At 44.8% G+C, this 18,190-nt stretch overlaps 15 non-coding genes across 15 annotated transcripts; all 15 read right to left on the minus strand.

The window, feature by feature from the left end:
* Nucleotides 1-361: 361 nt before the first annotated feature.
* Nucleotides 362-443, minus strand: trnas-gcu (transfer RNA serine (anticodon GCU)). Its single transcript has one exon. It is a non-coding gene; the product is annotated as a tRNA-Ser (tRNA).
* Nucleotides 444-688: 245 nt separating this feature from the next.
* trnar-ucg (transfer RNA arginine (anticodon UCG)) lies at nucleotides 689-777 on the minus strand. Its single transcript is given in 2 exon segments — nucleotides 689-724; nucleotides 741-777. It is a non-coding gene; the product is annotated as a tRNA-Arg (tRNA).
* A 1,923-nt stretch (nucleotides 778-2,700) lies between these two features.
* On the minus strand, nucleotides 2,701-2,782 carry trnas-gcu (transfer RNA serine (anticodon GCU)). Its single transcript has one exon. It is a non-coding gene; the product is annotated as a tRNA-Ser (tRNA).
* A 245-nt stretch (nucleotides 2,783-3,027) lies between these two features.
* On the minus strand, nucleotides 3,028-3,116 carry trnar-ucg (transfer RNA arginine (anticodon UCG)). Its single transcript is given in 2 exon segments — nucleotides 3,028-3,063; nucleotides 3,080-3,116. It is a non-coding gene; the product is annotated as a tRNA-Arg (tRNA).
* A 1,923-nt stretch (nucleotides 3,117-5,039) lies between these two features.
* On the minus strand, nucleotides 5,040-5,121 carry trnas-gcu (transfer RNA serine (anticodon GCU)). The gene has a single exon. It is a non-coding gene; the product is annotated as a tRNA-Ser (tRNA).
* A 245-nt stretch (nucleotides 5,122-5,366) lies between these two features.
* Nucleotides 5,367-5,455, minus strand: trnar-ucg (transfer RNA arginine (anticodon UCG)). Its single transcript is given in 2 exon segments — nucleotides 5,367-5,402; nucleotides 5,419-5,455. It is a non-coding gene; the product is annotated as a tRNA-Arg (tRNA).
* Nucleotides 5,456-7,383: 1,928 nt separating this feature from the next.
* trnas-gcu (transfer RNA serine (anticodon GCU)) lies at nucleotides 7,384-7,465 on the minus strand. Its single transcript has one exon. It is a non-coding gene; the product is annotated as a tRNA-Ser (tRNA).
* Nucleotides 7,466-7,709: 244 nt separating this feature from the next.
* On the minus strand, nucleotides 7,710-7,799 carry trnar-ucg (transfer RNA arginine (anticodon UCG)). Its single transcript is given in 2 exon segments — nucleotides 7,710-7,746; nucleotides 7,763-7,799. It is a non-coding gene; the product is annotated as a tRNA-Arg (tRNA).
* A 1,928-nt stretch (nucleotides 7,800-9,727) lies between these two features.
* Nucleotides 9,728-9,809, minus strand: trnas-gcu (transfer RNA serine (anticodon GCU)). The gene has a single exon. It is a non-coding gene; the product is annotated as a tRNA-Ser (tRNA).
* Nucleotides 9,810-10,054: 245 nt separating this feature from the next.
* On the minus strand, nucleotides 10,055-10,143 carry trnar-ucg (transfer RNA arginine (anticodon UCG)). The gene is given in 2 exon segments: nucleotides 10,055-10,090; nucleotides 10,107-10,143. It is a non-coding gene; the product is annotated as a tRNA-Arg (tRNA).
* A 1,924-nt stretch (nucleotides 10,144-12,067) lies between these two features.
* On the minus strand, nucleotides 12,068-12,149 carry trnas-gcu (transfer RNA serine (anticodon GCU)). The gene has a single exon. It is a non-coding gene; the product is annotated as a tRNA-Ser (tRNA).
* Nucleotides 12,150-12,393: 244 nt separating this feature from the next.
* On the minus strand, nucleotides 12,394-12,483 carry trnar-ucg (transfer RNA arginine (anticodon UCG)). Its single transcript is given in 2 exon segments — nucleotides 12,394-12,430; nucleotides 12,447-12,483. It is a non-coding gene; the product is annotated as a tRNA-Arg (tRNA).
* A 1,928-nt stretch (nucleotides 12,484-14,411) lies between these two features.
* trnas-gcu (transfer RNA serine (anticodon GCU)) lies at nucleotides 14,412-14,493 on the minus strand. Its single transcript has one exon. It is a non-coding gene; the product is annotated as a tRNA-Ser (tRNA).
* Nucleotides 14,494-16,755: 2,262 nt separating this feature from the next.
* Nucleotides 16,756-16,837, minus strand: trnas-gcu (transfer RNA serine (anticodon GCU)). Its single transcript has one exon. It is a non-coding gene; the product is annotated as a tRNA-Ser (tRNA).
* Nucleotides 16,838-17,081: 244 nt separating this feature from the next.
* On the minus strand, nucleotides 17,082-17,171 carry trnar-ucg (transfer RNA arginine (anticodon UCG)). Its single transcript is given in 2 exon segments — nucleotides 17,082-17,118; nucleotides 17,135-17,171. It is a non-coding gene; the product is annotated as a tRNA-Arg (tRNA).
* Nucleotides 17,172-18,190: the final 1,019 nt, after the last annotated feature.

Below are 18,190 nucleotides of genomic sequence, written 5' to 3' on the forward strand. Positions count from 1 at the left end.
GAGTAAAACATGGCGGGGCTCGTCCGGGATTTGGCCCGTGACTCTCGCATTTCAAATGTGATCATTCCGAAGGGAGAATCATAACCCTGGACCAACGAGCCGCCGACATTGAAAAGCGCAGCTCTCAAATTCTGACGGTGGTGAGAAATGATATTATGGCCCATCGTGCATGTGCTGTCTCTCAGATACCTATCGAATTAGTGCCCCTCGCCATTGTCCTGCAACTGGTCTCCTTTTGACGAATATATTATTAATTTGAGACATGACATGAGGAAAGTACAGCATCCCTGTAAGTAAAAGGGGAATTTGGCGATTAGGTTAAATGTGAATGTCAAAAAGTGGTTAAGCTGCAAGCCAACGACGACGAGAATGGGATTCGAACCCATGCGTGCAGAGCACAATGGATTAGCAGTCCATCGCCTTAATATCTCGGCCACCTCGTCTCTGCTTTCAGACATCGTCAGCCATTCAATCTCCTGCTTTTTGTATCCAAACAGAAATAATGTGCAAGAAAGTCCACTTCACAGCTTGCTCTGCCCGTGCATGCAGATCGACAATGATGAAAACTTGCCATGAGATTCTTTGAGCAAACAGCCTTCCTTCACTTCAGGTGAGTGACTGGAAGAGATGGTTGGTTTCTCGGCAGAATCACAACAAAGAATATAAAATGTCTCGTAGCGAGCTACGTTGACCGCGGCAGGACTCGAACCTGCAATCTTCTGATAACTTTGCGGTTGTTATCGAAGTCAGACGCCTTATCCATTAGGCCACGCAGCCGCTGCCAGCAACATTCATTGTGTTGTTGTGTATATTGCGAGCAAATTCGGGGCAACTGCAATATCAAGGAGTGGATTTCGGAAAAGATGAGCATATTTCGAGTGAATGAACAGATGCACTGCGATCTGGGTGCGCACCGGCGCAGGCAACCCCAATGTAAATTGGAACACTATAGTTTAACAATTCGGTCATTGCAGCTGAAATCATACTCCTTCTCAAACAATACAGGATGACCCGGGTTTATGAGAAAATCCGTTTTAAAGGGAAAGATTATGAACCGGAACTGACAACCAGCCCATTTAAACAGACACAGAATGATCCGGGATTGCAAGGACATCCCTTTTACCCAGATGCAGAATGACCCTTGACTGACAGCAGTTCCCTTTTAAAAGAATAAAGTGAGATTACGATCATCCCTGAAGGCAATTGTGCAGTGGGGCTCAGGACCACGTGGCGCAGAGACTGTTATTGAAGCCACAGGTGATAGACAAGGAGGGAGGGACGTAAAACCAGCCCAGTCTGAAACACACAAACAAACTAATATTCCTTAACCTCCAAAGGCAGGTTTTGAAATTTCAAATTGGAAATCCGGGACAGACAGCACATCCCTGTGAAACAGACACAGAATGATGAGGGTCTGATAGCACACCATTTTACAGAGACAGAGAATGATCTTGGACAGACAGCAAATCCCCTTAAACGGGACACGGAAATAGAATGAATAAAAACAGATAAATATGTAAAACTCGGCAGGTCGTGCAGATTTTGTGGAGGAAGAATCCGGTTTCACGTTCTGTCGGATAATAATTCCGATATTTCAGGAAAAAGTTAAAGATTACAGATGTTTTCAACAAAAATAGCGCCTGGAAAAAATACGCTGCGAGAAATGTCAAATGGGAACGTTTGTGATGCAGCGGAACGAAGGAGTGATTAAATAATACATGGCACAATGGAGAAAGGCAAAGTGGGTGGTAATCGGGCAATAACGTAACAAAGGATGGTCCAGAGGAAGTGTTAGTGGGAATAGCAGAACCATTACCAGACAATGGGAGCAGTGCTTATCATCCGATACGTTGAACCTAATGTTGAGGCCAGAAGACGAGAACATGCTTACAATATAGGCTGTCACCGCCTTTTAATCAGACCAGGCAGCTTTGCCAGCCCGGATTGATTTCCTGTATGCTTTGAATTCGGCAGCCAAGGGACGAATTCAAAAAGCAGCTTCTCTCATCTTTTCAGCTCTAGAGAACCAGGACGCACACATATTCAGGGCAGAGGTGGAGATTGACGCTGAATGTATGCTCATCCCAATTGAGGTGAACTTATGCGTACAGACAGGAAGATATACTGATCAAGTATCGACCGGAACCAAACAAGGCTTTCGGTTATCCAACGAGTCACAGAGCCGAGTACCTCTGAAATATTTTAACTTTACTCAGTTTGGCGGGTTTCACTTTGCTCTGGGATTTGGATGCTAAGGGAACATCGGCGTATAATCAAAGTTTTAACGTGAAATACGTCTGTTTTCTCACATGTCGAGCCGCTGTTAGAAGCGGAAATGTGAGTAAAACATGGCGGGGCTCGTCTGGGATTTGGCCCGTGACTCTCGCATTTCAAATGTGATCATTCCGAAGGGAGAATCATAACCCTGGACCAACGAGCCGCCGACAGTGAAAAGCGCAGCTCCCAGATTCTGACGGTGGTGAGAAATGATATTATGGCCCATCGTGCATGTGCTGTCTCTCAGATACCTATCGAATTAGTGCCCCTCGCCATTGTCCTGCAACTGGTCTCCTTTTGACGAATATATTATTAATTTGAGACATGACATGAGGAAAGTACAGCATCCCTGTAAGTAAAAGGGGAATTTGGCGATGAGGTTAAATGTGAATGTCAAAAAGTGGTTAAGCTGCAAGACAACGACGACGAGAATGGGATTCGAACCCATGCGTGCAGAGCACAATGGATTAGCAGTCCATCGCCTTAATATCTCGGCCACCTCGTCTCTGCTTTCAGACATCGTCAGCCATTCAATCTCCTGCTTTTTGCATCCAAACAGAAATAATATGCAAGAAAGTCCACTTCACAGCTTGCTCTGCCCGTGCATGCAGATCGACAATGATGACAACTTGCCATGAGATTCTTTGAGCAAACAGCCTTCCTTCACTTCAGGTGAGTGACTGGAAGAGATGGTTGGTTTCTCGGCAGAATAACAACAAAGAATATAAAATTTCTCGTAGCGAGCTAAGTTGACCGCGGCAGGACTCGAACCTGCAATCTTCTGATAACTTTGCGGTTGTAATCGAAGTCAGACGCCTTATCCATTAGGCCACGCAGCCGCTGCCAGCAACATTCATTGTGTTGTTGTGTATATTGCGAGCAAATTCGGGGCAACTGCAATATCAAGGAGTGGATTTCGGAAAAGATGAGCATATTTCGAGTGAATGAACAGATGCACTGCGATCTGGGTGCGCACCGGCGCAGGCAACCCCAATGTAAATTGGAACACTATAGTTTAACAATTCGGTCATTGCAGCTGAAATCATACTCCTTCTCAAACAATACAGGATGACCCGGGTTTATGAGAAAATCCGTTTTAAAGGGAAAGATTATGAACCGGAACTGACAACCAGCCCATTTAAACAGACACAGAATGATCCGGGATTGCAAGGACATCCCTTTTACCCAGATGCAGAATGACCCTTGACTGACAGCAGTCCCCTTTTAAAAGAATAAAGTGAGATTTCGATCATCCCTGAAGACAATTGTGCAGTGGGACTCAGGACCACGCGGTGCAGAGACTGTTATTGAAGCCACAGGTGATAGACAAGGAGGGAGGGACGTAAAACCAGCCCAGTCTGAAACACACAAACAAACTAATATTCCTTAACCTCCAAAGGCAGGTTTTGAAATTTCAAATTGGAAATCCGGGACAGACAGCACATCCCTTTGAAACAGACACAGAATGATGAGGGTCTGATAGCACACCATTTTACAGAGACAGAGAAAGATCTTGGACAGACAGCAAATCCCCTTAAAAGGGACACGGAAATAGAATGAATAAAAACAGATAAATATGTAAAACTCGGCAGGTCGTGCAGATTTTGTGGATAAAGAATCCGGTTTCACGTTCTGTCGGATAATAATTCCGATATTTCAGGAAAAAGTTAAAGATTACAGACGTTTTCAACAAAAATAGCGCCTGGAAAAAATACGCAGCGAGAAATGTCAAATGGGAACGTTTGTGATGCAGCGGAACGAAGGAGTGATTAAATAATACATGGCACAATGGAGAAAGGCAAAGTGGGTGGTAATCGGGCAATAACGGAACAAAGGATGGTCCAGAGGAAGTGTTAGTGGGAATAGCAGAACCATTACCAGACAATGGGAGCGGTGCTTATCATCCGATACGTTGAACCTAATGTTGAGGCCAGAAGACGAGAACATGCTTACAATATAGGCTGTCACCGCCTTTTAATCAGACCAGGCAGCTTTGCCAGCCCGGATTGATTTCCTGTATGCTTTGAAGTCGGCAGCCAAGGGACGAATTCAAAAAGCAGCTTCTCTCATCTTTTCAGCTCTAGAGAACCAGGACGAACTCATATACAGGGCAGAGGTGGAGATTGACGCTGAATGTATGCTTATCCCAATTGAGGTGAACTTATGCGTACAGACAGGAAGATATACTGATCAAGTATCGGCCGGAACCAAACAAGGCTTTCGGTTATCCAACGAGTCACAGAGCCGAGTACCTCTGAGATATTTTAACTTTACTCAGTTTGGCGGGTTTCACTTTGCTCTGGGATTTGGATGCTGAGGGAACATCGGCGTAAAATCACACGTTTTAACGTGAAATACGTCTGTTTTCTCACATGTCGAGCGGCTGTTAGAAGCGGAAATTTGAGTAAAAATGGCGGGGTCCGTCCGGGATTTGGCCCGTGACTCTCGCATTTCAAATGTGATCATTCCGAAGGGACAATTATAACCGTGGACCAACGAGCCGCCGACAGTGAAAAGCGCAGCTCTCAGATTCTGACGGTGGTGAGAAATGATATTATGGCCCATCGTGCATGTGCTGTCTCTCAGATACCTATCTAATTAGTGCCCCTCGCCATTGTACTGCAACTGTTCTCCTTTTGACGAATATATTATTAATTTGAGACATGACATGAGGAAAGTACAGCATCCCTGTAAGTAAAAGGGGAATTTGGCGATTCGGTTCAATGTGAATGTCAAAAAGTGTTTAAGCTGCAAGCCAACGACGACGAGAATGGGATTCGAACCCATGCGTGCAGAGCACAATGGATTAGCAGTCCATCGCCTTAACCTCTCGGCCACCTCGTCTCTGCTATAAGATATCGTCAGCCATTCAATCTCCTGCTTTTTGTATCCAAACAGAAATAATGTGCAAGAAAGTCCACTTCACAGCTTGCTCTGCCCGTGCATGCAGATCGACAATGATGAAAACTTGCCATGAGATTCTTTGAGCAAACAGCCTTCCTTCACTTCAGGTGAGTGACTGGAAGAGATGGTTGGTTTCTCGGCAGAATCACAAGAAAGAATATAAAATGTCTCGTAGCGAGCTAAGTTGACCGCGGCAGGACTCGAACCTGCAATCTTCTGATAACTTTGCGGTTGTCATCGAAGTCAGACGCCTTATCCATTAGGCCACGCGGCCGCTGCCAGCAACATTCATTGTGTTGTTGTATATATTGCGAGCAAATTCGGGGCAACTGCAATATCAAGGAGTGGATTTAGGAAAAGATGAGCATATTTCGAGTGAATGAACAGATGCACTGCGATCTCGGTGCGCACCGGCGCAGGCAACCCCAATGTAAATTGGAACACTATAGTTTAACAATTCGGTCATTGCAGCTGAAATCATACTCCTTTTCAAACAATACAGGATGACCCGGGTTTATGAGAAAATCCGTTTTAAAGGGAAAGATTATGAACCGGAACTGACAACCAGCCCATTTAAACAGACACAGAATGATCCGGGATTGCAAGGACATCCCTTTTACCCAGATGCAGAATGACCCTTGACTGACAGCAGTTCCCGTTTAAAAGAATAAAGTGAGATTTCGATCATCCCTGAAGGCAATTGTGCAGTGGGGCTCAGGACCACGCGGCGCAGAGACTGTTATTGAAGCCACAGGTGATAGACAAGGAGGGAGGGAAGGACGTAAAACCAGCCCAGTCTGAAACACACAAACAAACTAATATTCCTTAACCTCCAAAGGCAGGTTTTGAAATTTCAAATTGGAAATCCGGGACAGACAGCACATCCCTTTGAAACAGACACAGAATGATGAGGGTCTGATAGCACACCATTTTACAGAGACAGAGAATGATCTTGAACAGACAGCAAATCCCCTTAAAAGGGACACGGAAATAGAATGAATAAAAACAGATAAATATGTAAAACTCGGCAGGTCGTGCAGATTTTGTGGAGGAAGAATCCGGTTTCACGTTCTGTCGGATAATAATTCCGATATTTCAGGAAAAAGTTAAAGATTACATATGTTTTCAACAAAAATAGCGCCTGGAAAAAATACGCAGCGAGAAATGTCAAATGGGAACGTTTGTGATGCAGCGGAACGAAGGAGTGATTAAATAATACATGGCACAATGGAGAAAGGCAAAGTGGGTGGTAATCGGGCAATAACGTAACAAAGGATGGTCCAGAGGAAGTGTTAGTGGGAATAGCAGAACCATTAACAGACAATAGGAGCGGTGCTTATCATCCGATACGTTGAACCTAATGTTGAGGCCAGAAGACGAGAACATGCTTACAATATAGGCTGTCACCGCCTTTTAATCAGACCAGGCAGCTTTGCCAGCCCGGATTGATTTCCTGTATGCTTTGAAGTCGGCAGCCAAGGGACGAATTCAAAAAGCAGCTTCTCTCATCTTTTCAGCTCTAGAGAACCAGGACGCACTCATATTCAGGGCAGAGGTGGAGATTGACGCTGAATGTATGCTTATCCCAATTGAGGTGAACTTATGCGTACAGACAGGAAGATATACTGATCAAGTATCGGCCGGAACCAAACAAGGCTTTCGGTTATCCAACGAGTCACAGAGCCGAGTACCTCTGAGATATTTTAACTTTACTCAGTTTGGCGGGTTTCACTTTGCTCTGGGATTTGGATGCTGAGGGAACATCGGCGTAAAATCACACGTTTTAACGTGAAATACGTCTGTTTTCTCACATGTCGAGCGGCTGTTAGAAGCGGAAATTTGAGTAAAACATGGAGGGGCTCGTCCGGGATTTGGCCCGTGACTCTCGCATTTCAAATGTGATCATTCCGAAGGGATAATCATAATCGTGGACCAACGAGCCGCCGACAGTGAAAAGCGCAGCTCTCAGATTCTGACGGTGGTGAGAAATGATATTATGGCCCATCGTGCATGTGCTGTCTCTCAGATACCTATCTAATTAGTGCCCCTCGCCATTGTACTGCAACTGTTCTCCTTTTGACGAATATATTATTAATTTGAGACATGACATGAGGAAAGTACAGCATCCCTGTAAGTAAAAGGGGAATTTGGCGATTCGGTTCAATGTGAATGTCAAAAAGTGTTTAAGCTGCAAGCCAACGACGACGAGAATGGGATTCGAACCCATGCGTGCAGAGCACAATGGATTAGCAGTCCATCGCCTTAACCTCTCGGCCACCTCGTCTCTGCTATAAGATATCGTCAGCCATTCAATCTCCTGCTTTTTGTATCCAAACAGAAATAATGTGCAAGAAAGTCCACTTCACAGCTTGCTCTGCCCGTGCATGCAGATCGACAATGATGAAAACTTGCCATGAGATTCTTTGAGCAAACAGCCTTCCTTCACTTCAGGTGAGTGACTGGAAGAGATGGTTGGTTTCTCGGCAGAATCACAACAAAGAATATAAAATGTCTCGTAGCGAGCTAAGTTGACCGCGGCAGGACTCGAACCTGCAATCTTCTGATAACTTTGCGGTTGTCATCGAAGTCAGACGCCTTATCCATTAGGCCACGCGGCAGCTGCCAGCAACATTCATTGTGTTGTTGTATATATTGCGAGCAAATTCGGGGCAACTGCAATATCAAGGAGTGGATTTAGGAAAAGATGAGCATATTTCGAGTGAATGAACAGATGCACTGCGATCTGGGTTCGCACCGGCGCAGGCAACCCCAATGTAAATTGGAACACTATAGTTTAACAATTCGGTCATTGCAGCTGAAATCATACTCCTTCTCAAACAATACAGGATGACCCGGGTTTATGAGAAAATCCGTTTTAAAGGGAAAGATTATGAACCGGAACTGACAACCAGCCCATTTAAACAGACACAGAATGATCCGGGATTGCAAGGACATCCCTTTTACCCAGATGCAGAATGACCCTTGACTGACAGCAGTTCCCGTTTAAAAGAATAAAGTGAGATTTCGATCATCCCTGAAGGCAATTGTGCAGTGGGGCTCAGGACCACGCGGCGCAGAGACTGTTATTGAAGCCACAGGTGATAGACAAGGAGGGAGGGAAGGACGTAAAACCAGCCCAGTCTGAAACACACAAACAAACTAATATTCCTTAACCTCCAAAGGCAGGTTTTGAAATTTCAAATTGGAAATCCGGGACAGACAGCACATCCCTTTGAAACAGACACAGAATGATGAGGGTCTGATAGCACACCATTTTACAGAGACAGAGAATGATCTTGAACAGACAGCAAATCCCCTTAAAAGGGACACGGAAATAGAATGAATAAAAACAGATAAATATGTAAAACTCGGCAGGTCGTGCAGATTTTGTGGAGGAAGAATCCGGTTTCACGTTCTGTCGGATAATAATTCCGATATTTCAGGAAAAAGTTAAAGATTACAGATGTTTTCAACAAAAATAGCGCCTGGAAAAAATACGCAGCGAGAAATGTCAAATGGGAACGTTTGTGATGCAGCGGAACGAAGGAGTGATTAAATAATACATGGCACAATGGAGAAAGGCAAAGTGGGTGGTAATCGGGCAATAACGTAACAAAGGATGGTCCAGAGGAAGTATTAGTGGGAATAGCAGAACCATTACCAGACAATGGGAGCGGTGCTTATCATCCGATACGTTGAACCTAATGTTGAGGCCAGAAGACGAGAACATGCTTACAATATAGGCTGTCACCGCCTTTTAATCAGACCAGGCAGCTTTGCCAGCCCGGATTGATTTCCTGTATGCTTTGAATTCGGCAGCCAAGGGACGAATTCAAAAAGCAGCTTCTCTCATCTTTTCAGCTCTAGAGAACCAGGACGAACTCATATTCAGGGCAGAGGTGGAGATTGACGCTGAATGTATGCTCATCCCAATTGAGGTGAACTTATGCGTACAGACAGGAAGATATACTGATCAAGTATCGGCCGGAACCAAACAAGGCTTTCGGTTATCCAACGAGTCACAGAGCCGAGTACCTCTGAGATATTTTAACTTTACTCAGTTTGGCGGGTTTCACTTTGCTCTGGGATTTGGATGCTGAGGGAACATCGGCGTAAAATCACACGTTTTAACGTGAAATACGTCTGTTTTCTCACATGTCGAGCGGCTGTTAGAAGCGGAAATTTGAGTAAAACATGGCGGGGCTCGTCCGGGATTTGGCCCGTGACTCTCGCATTTCAAATGTGATCATTCCGAAGGGAGAATTATAACCGTGGACCAACGAGCCGCCGACAGTGAAAAGCGCAGCTCTCAGATTCTGACGGTGGTGAGAAATGATATTATGGCCCATCGTGCATGTGCTGTCTCTCAGATACCTATCTAATTAGTGCCCCTCGCCATTGTACTGCAACTGTTCTCCTTTTGACGAATATATTATTTATTTGAGACATGACATGAAGAAAGTACAGCATCGCTGTAAGTAAAAGGGGAATTTGGCGATGAGGTTAAATGTGAATGTCAAAAAGTGTTTAAGCTGCAAGCCAACGACGACGAGAATGGGATTCGAACCCATGCGTGCAGAGCACAATGGATTAGCAGTCCATCGCCTTAATCTCTCGGCCACCTCGTCTCTGCTATGAGACATCGTCAGCCATTCAATCTCCTGCTTTTTGTATCCAAACAGAAATAATGTGCAAGAAAGTCCACTTCACAGATTGCTCTGCCCGTGCATGCAGATCGACAATGATGAAAACTTGCCATGAGATTCTTGAAGCAAACAGCCTTCCTTCACTTCAGGTGAGTGACTGGAAGAGATGGTTGGTTTCTCGGCAGAATCACAACAAAGAATATAAAATGTCTCGTAGCGAGCTAAGTTGACCGCGGCAGGACTCGAACCTGCAATCTTCTGATAACTTTGCGGTTGTTATCGAAGTCAGACGCCTTATCTATTAGGCCACGCGGCCGCTGCCAGCGACATTCATTGTGTTGTTGTATATATTGCGAGCAAATTCGGGGCAACTGCAATATCAAGGAGTGGATTTAGGAAAAGATGAGCATATTTCGAGTGAATGAACAGATGCACTGCGATCTGGGTGCGCACCGGCGCAGGCAACCCCAATGTAAATTGGAACACTATAGTTTGACAATTCGGTCATTGCAGCTGAAATCATACTCCTTCTCAAACAATACAGGATGACCCGGGTTTATGAGAAAATCCGTTTTAAAGGGAAAGATTATGAACCGGAACTGACAACCAGCCCATTTAAACTGACACAGAATGATCCGGGATTGCAAGGACATCCCTTTTACCCAGATGCAGAATGACCCTTGACTGACAGCAGTTCCCTTTTAAAAGAATAAAGTGAGATTTCGATCATCCCTGAAGGCAATTGTGCAGTGGGGCTCAGGACCACGCGGTGCAGAGACTGTTATTGAAGCCACAGGTGATAGACAAGGAGGGAGGGACGTAAAACCAGCCCAGTCTGAAACACACAAACAAACTAATATTCCTTAACCTCCAAAGGCAGGTTTTGAAATTTCAAATTGGAAATCCGGGACAGACAGCACATCCCTTTGAAACAGACACAGAATGATGAGGGTCTGATAGCACATCATTTTACAGAGACAGAGAATGATCTTGGACAGACAGCAAATCCCCTTAAAAGGGACACGGAAATAGAATGAATAAAAACAGATAAATATGTAAAACGCGGCAGGTCGTGCAGATTTTGTGGAGGAAGAATCCGGTTTCACGTTCTGTCGGATAATAATTCCGATATTTCAGGAAAAAGTTAAAGATTACAGATGTTTTCAACAAAAATAGCGCCTGGAAAAAATACGCAGCGAGAAATGTCAAATGGGAACGTTTGTGATGCAGCGGAACGAAGGAGTGATTAAATAATACATGGCACAATGGAGAAAGGCAAAGTGGGTGGTAATCGGGCAATAACGTAACAAAGGATGGTCCAGAGGAAGTGTTAGTGGGAATAGCAGAACCATTACCAGACAATGGGAGCGGTGCTTATCATCCGATACGTTGAACCTAATGTTGAGGCCAGAAGACGAGAACATGCTTACAATATAGGCTGTCACCGCCTTTTAATCAGACCAGGCAGCTTTGCCAGCCCGGATTGATTTCCTGCATGCTTTGAATTCGGCAGCCAAGGGACGAATTCAAAAAGCAGCTTCTCTCATCTTTTCAGCTCTAGAGAACCAGGACGCACACATATTCAGGGCAGAGGTGGAGATTGACGCTGAATGTATGCTTATCCCAATTGAGGTGAACTTATGCGTACAGACAGGAAGATATACTGATCAAGTATCGGCCGGAACCAAACAAGGCTTTCGGTTATCCAACGAGTCACAGAGCCGAGTACCTCTGAGATATTTTAACTTTACTCAGTTTGGCGGGTTTCACTTTGCTCTGGGATTTGGATGCTAAGGGAACATCGGCGTAAAATCACACGTTTTAACGTGAAATACGTCTGTTTTCTCACATGTCGAGCGGCTGTTAGAAGCGGAAATTTGAGTAAAACATGGCGGGGCTCGTCCGGGATTTGGCCCGTGACTCTCGCATTTCAAATGTGATCATTCCGAAGGGAGAATTATAACCGTGGACCAACGAGCCGCCGACAGTATAAAGCGCAGCTCTCAGATTCTGAGGGTGGTGAGAAATGATATTATGGCCCATCGTGCATGTGCTGTCTCTCAGATACCTATCTAATTAGTGCCCCTCGCCATTGTACTGCAACTGTTCTCCTCTTGACGAATATATTATTAATTTGAGACATGACATGAGGAAAGTACAGCATCCCTGTAAGTAAAAGGGGAATTTGGCGATTAGGTTAAATGTGAATGTCAAAAAGTGTTTAAGCTGCAAGCCAACGACGACGAGAATGGGATTCGAACCCATGCGTGCAGAGCACAATGGATTAGCAGTCCATCGCCTTAACCTCTCGGCCACCTCGTCTCTGCTATAAGATATCGTCAGCCATTCAATCTCCTGCTTTTTGTATCCAAACAGAAATAATGTGCAAGAAAGTCCACTTCACAGCTTGCTCTGCCCGTGCATGCAGATCGACAATGATGAAAACTTGCCATGAGATTCTTTGAGCAAACAGCCTTCCTTCACTTCAGGTGAGTGACTGGAAGAGATGGTTGGTTTCTCGGCAGAATCACAACAAAGAATATAAAATGTCGCGTAGCGAGCTAAGTTGACCGCGGCAGGACTCGAACCTGCAATCTTCTGATAACTTTGCGGTTGTCATCGAAGTCAGACGCCTTATCCATTAGGCCACGCGGCAGCTACCAGCAACATTCATTGTGTTGTTGTATATATTGCGAGCAAATTCGGGGCAACTGCAATATCAAGAAGTGGATTTAGGAAAAGATGAGCATATTTCGAGTGAATGAACAGATGCACTGCGATCTGGGTGCGCACCGGCGCAGGCAACCCCAATGTAAATTGGAACACTATAGTTTAACAATTCGGTCATTGCAGCTGAAATCATACTCCTTCTCAAACAATACAGGATGACCCGGGTTTATGAGAAAATCCGTTTTAAAGGGAAAGATTATGAACCGGAACTGGCAACCAGCCCATTTAAACAGACACAGAATGATCCGGGATTGCAAGGTTATCCCTTTTACCCAGATGCAGAATGACCCTTGATTGACAGCAGTTCCCGTTTAAAAGAATAAAGTGAGATTTCGATCATCCCTGAAGGCAATTGTGCAGTGTGGCTCAGGACCACGCGGCGCAGAGACTGTTATTGAAGCCACAGGTGATAGACAAGGAGGGAGGGAAGGACGTAAAACCAGCCCAGTCTGAAACACACAAACAAACTAATATTCCTTAACCTCCAAAGGCAGGTTTTGAAATTTCAAATTGGAAATCCGGGACAGACAGCACATCCCTTTGAAACAGACACAGAATGATGAGGGTCTGATAGCACACCATTTTACAGAGACAGAGAATGATCTTGAACAGACAGCAAATCCCCTTAAAAGGGACACGGAAATAGAATGAATAAAAACAGATAAATATGTAAAACGCGGCAGGTCGTGCAGATTTTGTGGAGGAAGAATCCGGTTTCACGTTCTGTCGGATAATAATTCCGATATTTCAGGAAAAAGTTAAAGATTACAGATGTTTTCAACAAAAATAGCGCCTGGAAAAAATACGCAGCGAGAAATGTCAAATGGGAACGTTTGTGATGCAGCGGAACGAAGGAGTGATTAAATAATACATGGCACAATGGAGAAAGGCAAAGTGGGTGGTAATCGGGCAATAACGTAACAAAGGATGGTCCAGAGGAAGTGTTAGTGGGAATAGCAGAACCATTACCAGACAATGGGAGCGGTGCTTATCATCCGATACGTTGAACCTAATGTTGAGGCCAGAAGACGAGAACATGCTTACAATATAGGCTGTCACCGCCTTTTAATCAGACCAGGCAGCTTTGCCAGCCCGGATTGATTTCCTGCATGCTTTGAATTCGGCAGCCAAGGGACGAATTCAAAAAGCAGCTTCTCTCATCTTTTCAGCTCTAGAGAACCAGGACGCACACATATTCAGGGCAGAGGTGGAGATTGACGCTGAATGTATGCTTATCCCAATTGAGGTGAACTTATGCGTACAGACAGGAAGATATACTGATCAAGTATCGGCCGGAACCAAACAAGGCTTTCGGTTATCCAACGAGTCACAGAGCCGAGTACCTCTGAGATATTTTAACTTTACTCAGTTTGGCGGGTTTCACTTTGCTCTGGGATTTGGATGCTAAGGGAACATCGGCGTAAAATCACACGTTTTAACGTGAAATACGTCTGTTTTCTCACATGTCGAGCGGCTGTTAGAAGCGGAAATTTGAGTAAAACATGGCGGGGCTCGTCCGGGATTTGGCCCGTGACTCTCGCATTTCAAATGTGATCATTCCGAAGGGAGAATTATAACCGTGGACCAACGAGCCGCCGACAGTGAAAAGCGCAGCTCTCAGATTCTGAGGGTGGTGAGAAATGATATTATGGCCCATCGTGCATGTGCTGTCTCTCAGATACCTATCTAATTAGTGCCCCTCGCCATTGTACTGCAACTGTTCTCCTCTTGACGAATATATTATTAATTTGAGACATGACATGAGGAAAGTACAGCATCCCTGTAAGTAAAAGGGGAATTTGGCGATTAGGTTAAATGTGAATGTCAAAAAGTGTTTAAGCTGCAAGCCAACGACGACGAGAATGGGATTCGAACCCATGCGTGCAGAGCACAATGGATTAGCAGTCCATCGCCTTAACCTCTCGGCCACCTCGTCTCTGCTATAAGATATCGTCAGCCATTCAATCTCCTGCTTTTTGTATCCAAACAGAAATAATGTGCAAGAAAGTCCACTTCACAGCTTGCTCTGCCCGTGCATGCAGATCGACAATGATGAAAACTTGCCATGAGATTCTTTGAGCAAACAGCCTTCCTTCACTTCAGGTGAGTGACTGGAAGAGATGGTTGGTTTCTCGGCAGAATCACAAGAAAGAATATAAAATGTCGCGTAGCGAGCTAAGTTGACCGCGGCAGGACTCGAAGCTGCAATCTTCTGATAACTTTGCGGTTGTCATCGAAGTCAGACGCCTTATCCATTAGGCCACGCGGCAGCTGCCAGCAACATTCATTGTGTTGTTGTATATATTGCGAGCAAATTCGGGGCAACTGCAATATCAAGAAGTGGATTTAGGAAAAGATGAGCATATTTCGAGTGAATGAACAGATGCACTGCGATCTGGGTGCGCACCGGCGCAGGCAACCCCAATGTAAATTGGAACACTATAGTTTAACAATTCGGTCATTGCAGCTGAAATCATACTCCTTCTCAAACAATACAGGATGACCCGGGTTTATGAGAAAATCCGTTTTAAAGGGAAAGATTATGAACCGGAACTGGCAACCAGCCCATTTAAACAGACACAGAATGATCCGGGATTGCAAGGTTATCCCTTTTACCCAGATGCAGAATGACCCTTGATTGACAGCAGTTCCCGTTTAAAAGAATAAAGTGAGATTTCGATCATCCCTGAAGGCAATTGTGCAGTGGGGCTCAGGACCACGCGGCGCAGAGACTGTTATTGAAGCCACAGGTGATAGACAAGGAGGGAGGGAAGGACGTAAAACCAGCCCAGTCTGAAACACACAAACAAACTAATATTCCTTAACCTCCAAAGGCAGGTTTTGAAATTTCAAATTGGAAATCCGGGACAGACAGCACATCCCTTTGAAACAGACACAGAATGATGAGGGTCTGATAGCACACCATTTTACAGAGACAGAGAATGATCTTGAACAGACAGCAAATCCCCTTAAAAGGGACACGGAAATAGAATGAATAAAAACAGATAAATATGTAAAACTCGGCAGGTCGTGCAGATTTTGTGGATAAAGAATCCGGTTTCACGTTCTGTCGGATAATAATTCCGATATTTCAGGAAAAAGTTAAAGATTACAGACGTTTTCAACAAAAATAGCGCCTGGAAAAAATACGCAGCGAGAAATGTCAAATGGGAACGTTTGTGATGCAGCGGAACGAAGGAGTGATTAAATAATACATGGCACAATGGAGAAAGGCAAAGTGGGTGGTAATCGGGCAATAACGGAACAAAGGATGGTCCAGAGGAAGTGTTAGTGGGAATAGCAGAACCATTACCAGACAATGGGAGCGGTGCTTATCATCCGATACGTTGAACCTAATGTTGAGGCCAGAAGACGAGAACATGCTTACAATATAGGCTGTCACCGCCTTTTAATCAGACCAGGCAGCTTTCCCAGCCCGGATTGATTTCCTGTATGCTTTGAAGTCGGCAGCCAAGGGACGAATTCAAAAAGCAGCTTCTCTCATCTTTTCAGCTCTAGAGAACCAGGACGAACTCATATTCAGGGCAGAGGTGGAGATTGACGCTGAATGTATGCTTATCCCAATTGAGGTGAACTTATGCGTACAGACAGGAAGATATACTGATCAAGTATCGGCCGGAACCAAACAAGGCTTTCGGTTATCCAACGAGTCACAGAGCCGAGTACCTCTGAGATATTTTAACTTTACTCAGTTTGGCGGGTTTCACTTTGCTCTGGGATTTGGATGCTGAGGGAACATCGGCGTAAAATCACACGTTTTAACGTGAAATACGTCTGTTTTCTCACATGTCGAGCGGCTGTTAGAAGCGGAAATTTGAGTAAAACATGGCGGGGCTCGTCCGGGATTTGGCCCGTGACTCTCGCATTTCAAATGTGATCATTCCGAAGGGAGAATTATAACCGTGGACCAACGAGCCGCCGACAGTGAAAAGCGCAGCTCTCAGATTCTGACGGTGGTGAGAAATGATATTATGGCCCATCGTGCATGTGCTGTCTCTCAGATACCTATCTAATTAGTGCCCCTCGCCATTGTACTGCAACTGTTCTCCTTTTGACGAATATATTATTAATTTGAGACATGACATGAGGAAAGTACAGCATCCCTGTAAGTAAAAGGGGAATTTGGCGATTCGGTTCAATGTGAATGTCAAAAAGTGTTTAAGCTGCAAGCCAACGACGACGAGAATGGGATTCGAACCCATGCGTGCAGAGCACAATGGATTAGCAGTCCATCGCCTTAACCTCTCGGCCACCTCGTCTCTGCTATAAGATATCGTCAGCCATTCAATCTCCTGCTTTTTGTATCCAAACAGAAATAATGTGCAAGAAAGTCCACTTCACAGCTTGCTCTGCCCGTGCATGCAGATCGACAATGATGAAAACTTGCCATGAGATTCTTTGAGCAAACAGCCTTCCTTCACTTCAGGTGAGTGACTGGAAGAGATGGTTGGTTTCTCGGCAGAATCACAACAAAGAATATAAAATGTCTCGTAGCGAGCTAAGTTGACCGCGGCAGGACTCGAACCTGCAATCTTCTGATAACTTTGCGGTTGTCATCGAAGTCAGACGCCTTATCCATTAGGCCACGCGGCAGCTGCCAGCAACATTCATTGTGTTGTTGTATATATTGCGAGCAAATTCGGGGCAACTGCAATATCAAGAAGTGGATTTAGGAAAAGATGAGCATATTTCGAGTGAATGAACAGATGCACTGCGATCTGGGTGCGCACCGGCGCAGGCAACCCCAATGTAAATTGGAACACTATAGTTTAACAATTCGGTCATTGCAGCTGAAATCATACTCCTTCTCAAACAATACAGGATGACCCGGGTTTATGAGAAAATCCGTTTTAAAGGGAAAGATTATGAACCGGAACTGGCAACCAGCCCATTTAAACAGACACAGAATGATCCGGGATTGCAAGGTTATCCCTTTTACCCAGATGCAGAATGACCCTTGATTGACAGCAGTTCCCGTTTAAAAGAATAAAGTGAGATTTCGATCATCCCTGAAGGCAATTGTGCAGTGGGGCTCAGGACCACGCGGCGCAGAGACTGTTATTGAAGCCACAGGTGATAGACAAGGAGGGAGGGAAGGACGTAAAACCAGCCCAGTCTGAAACACACAAACAAACTAATATTCCTTAACCTCCAAAGGCAGGTTTTGAAATTTCAAATTGGAAATCCGGGACAGACAGCACATCCCTTTGAAACAGACACAGAATGATGAGGGTCTGATAGCACACCATTTTACAGAGACAGAGAATGATCTTGAACAGACAGCAAATCCCCTTAAAAGGGACACGGAAATAGAATGAATAAAAACAGATAAATATGTAAAACTCGGCAGGTCGTGCAGATTTTGTGGATAAAGAATCCGGTTTCACGTTCTGTCGGATAATAATTCCGATATTTCAGGAAAAAGTTAAAGATTACAGACGTTTTCAACAAAAATAGCGCCTGGAAAAAATACGCAGCGAGAAATGTCAAATGGGAACGTTTGTGATGCAGCGGAACGAAGGAGTGATTAAATAATACATGGCACAATGGAGAAAGGCAAAGTGGGTGGTAATCGGGCAATAACGGAACAAAGGATGGTCCAGAGGAAGTGT

This window comes from Pristiophorus japonicus, unplaced genomic scaffold (genome assembly GCF_044704955.1).
Source record: "Pristiophorus japonicus isolate sPriJap1 unplaced genomic scaffold, sPriJap1.hap1 HAP1_SCAFFOLD_210, whole genome shotgun sequence".
Classification (NCBI taxonomy): domain Eukaryota; kingdom Metazoa; phylum Chordata; class Chondrichthyes; family Pristiophoridae; genus Pristiophorus; species Pristiophorus japonicus.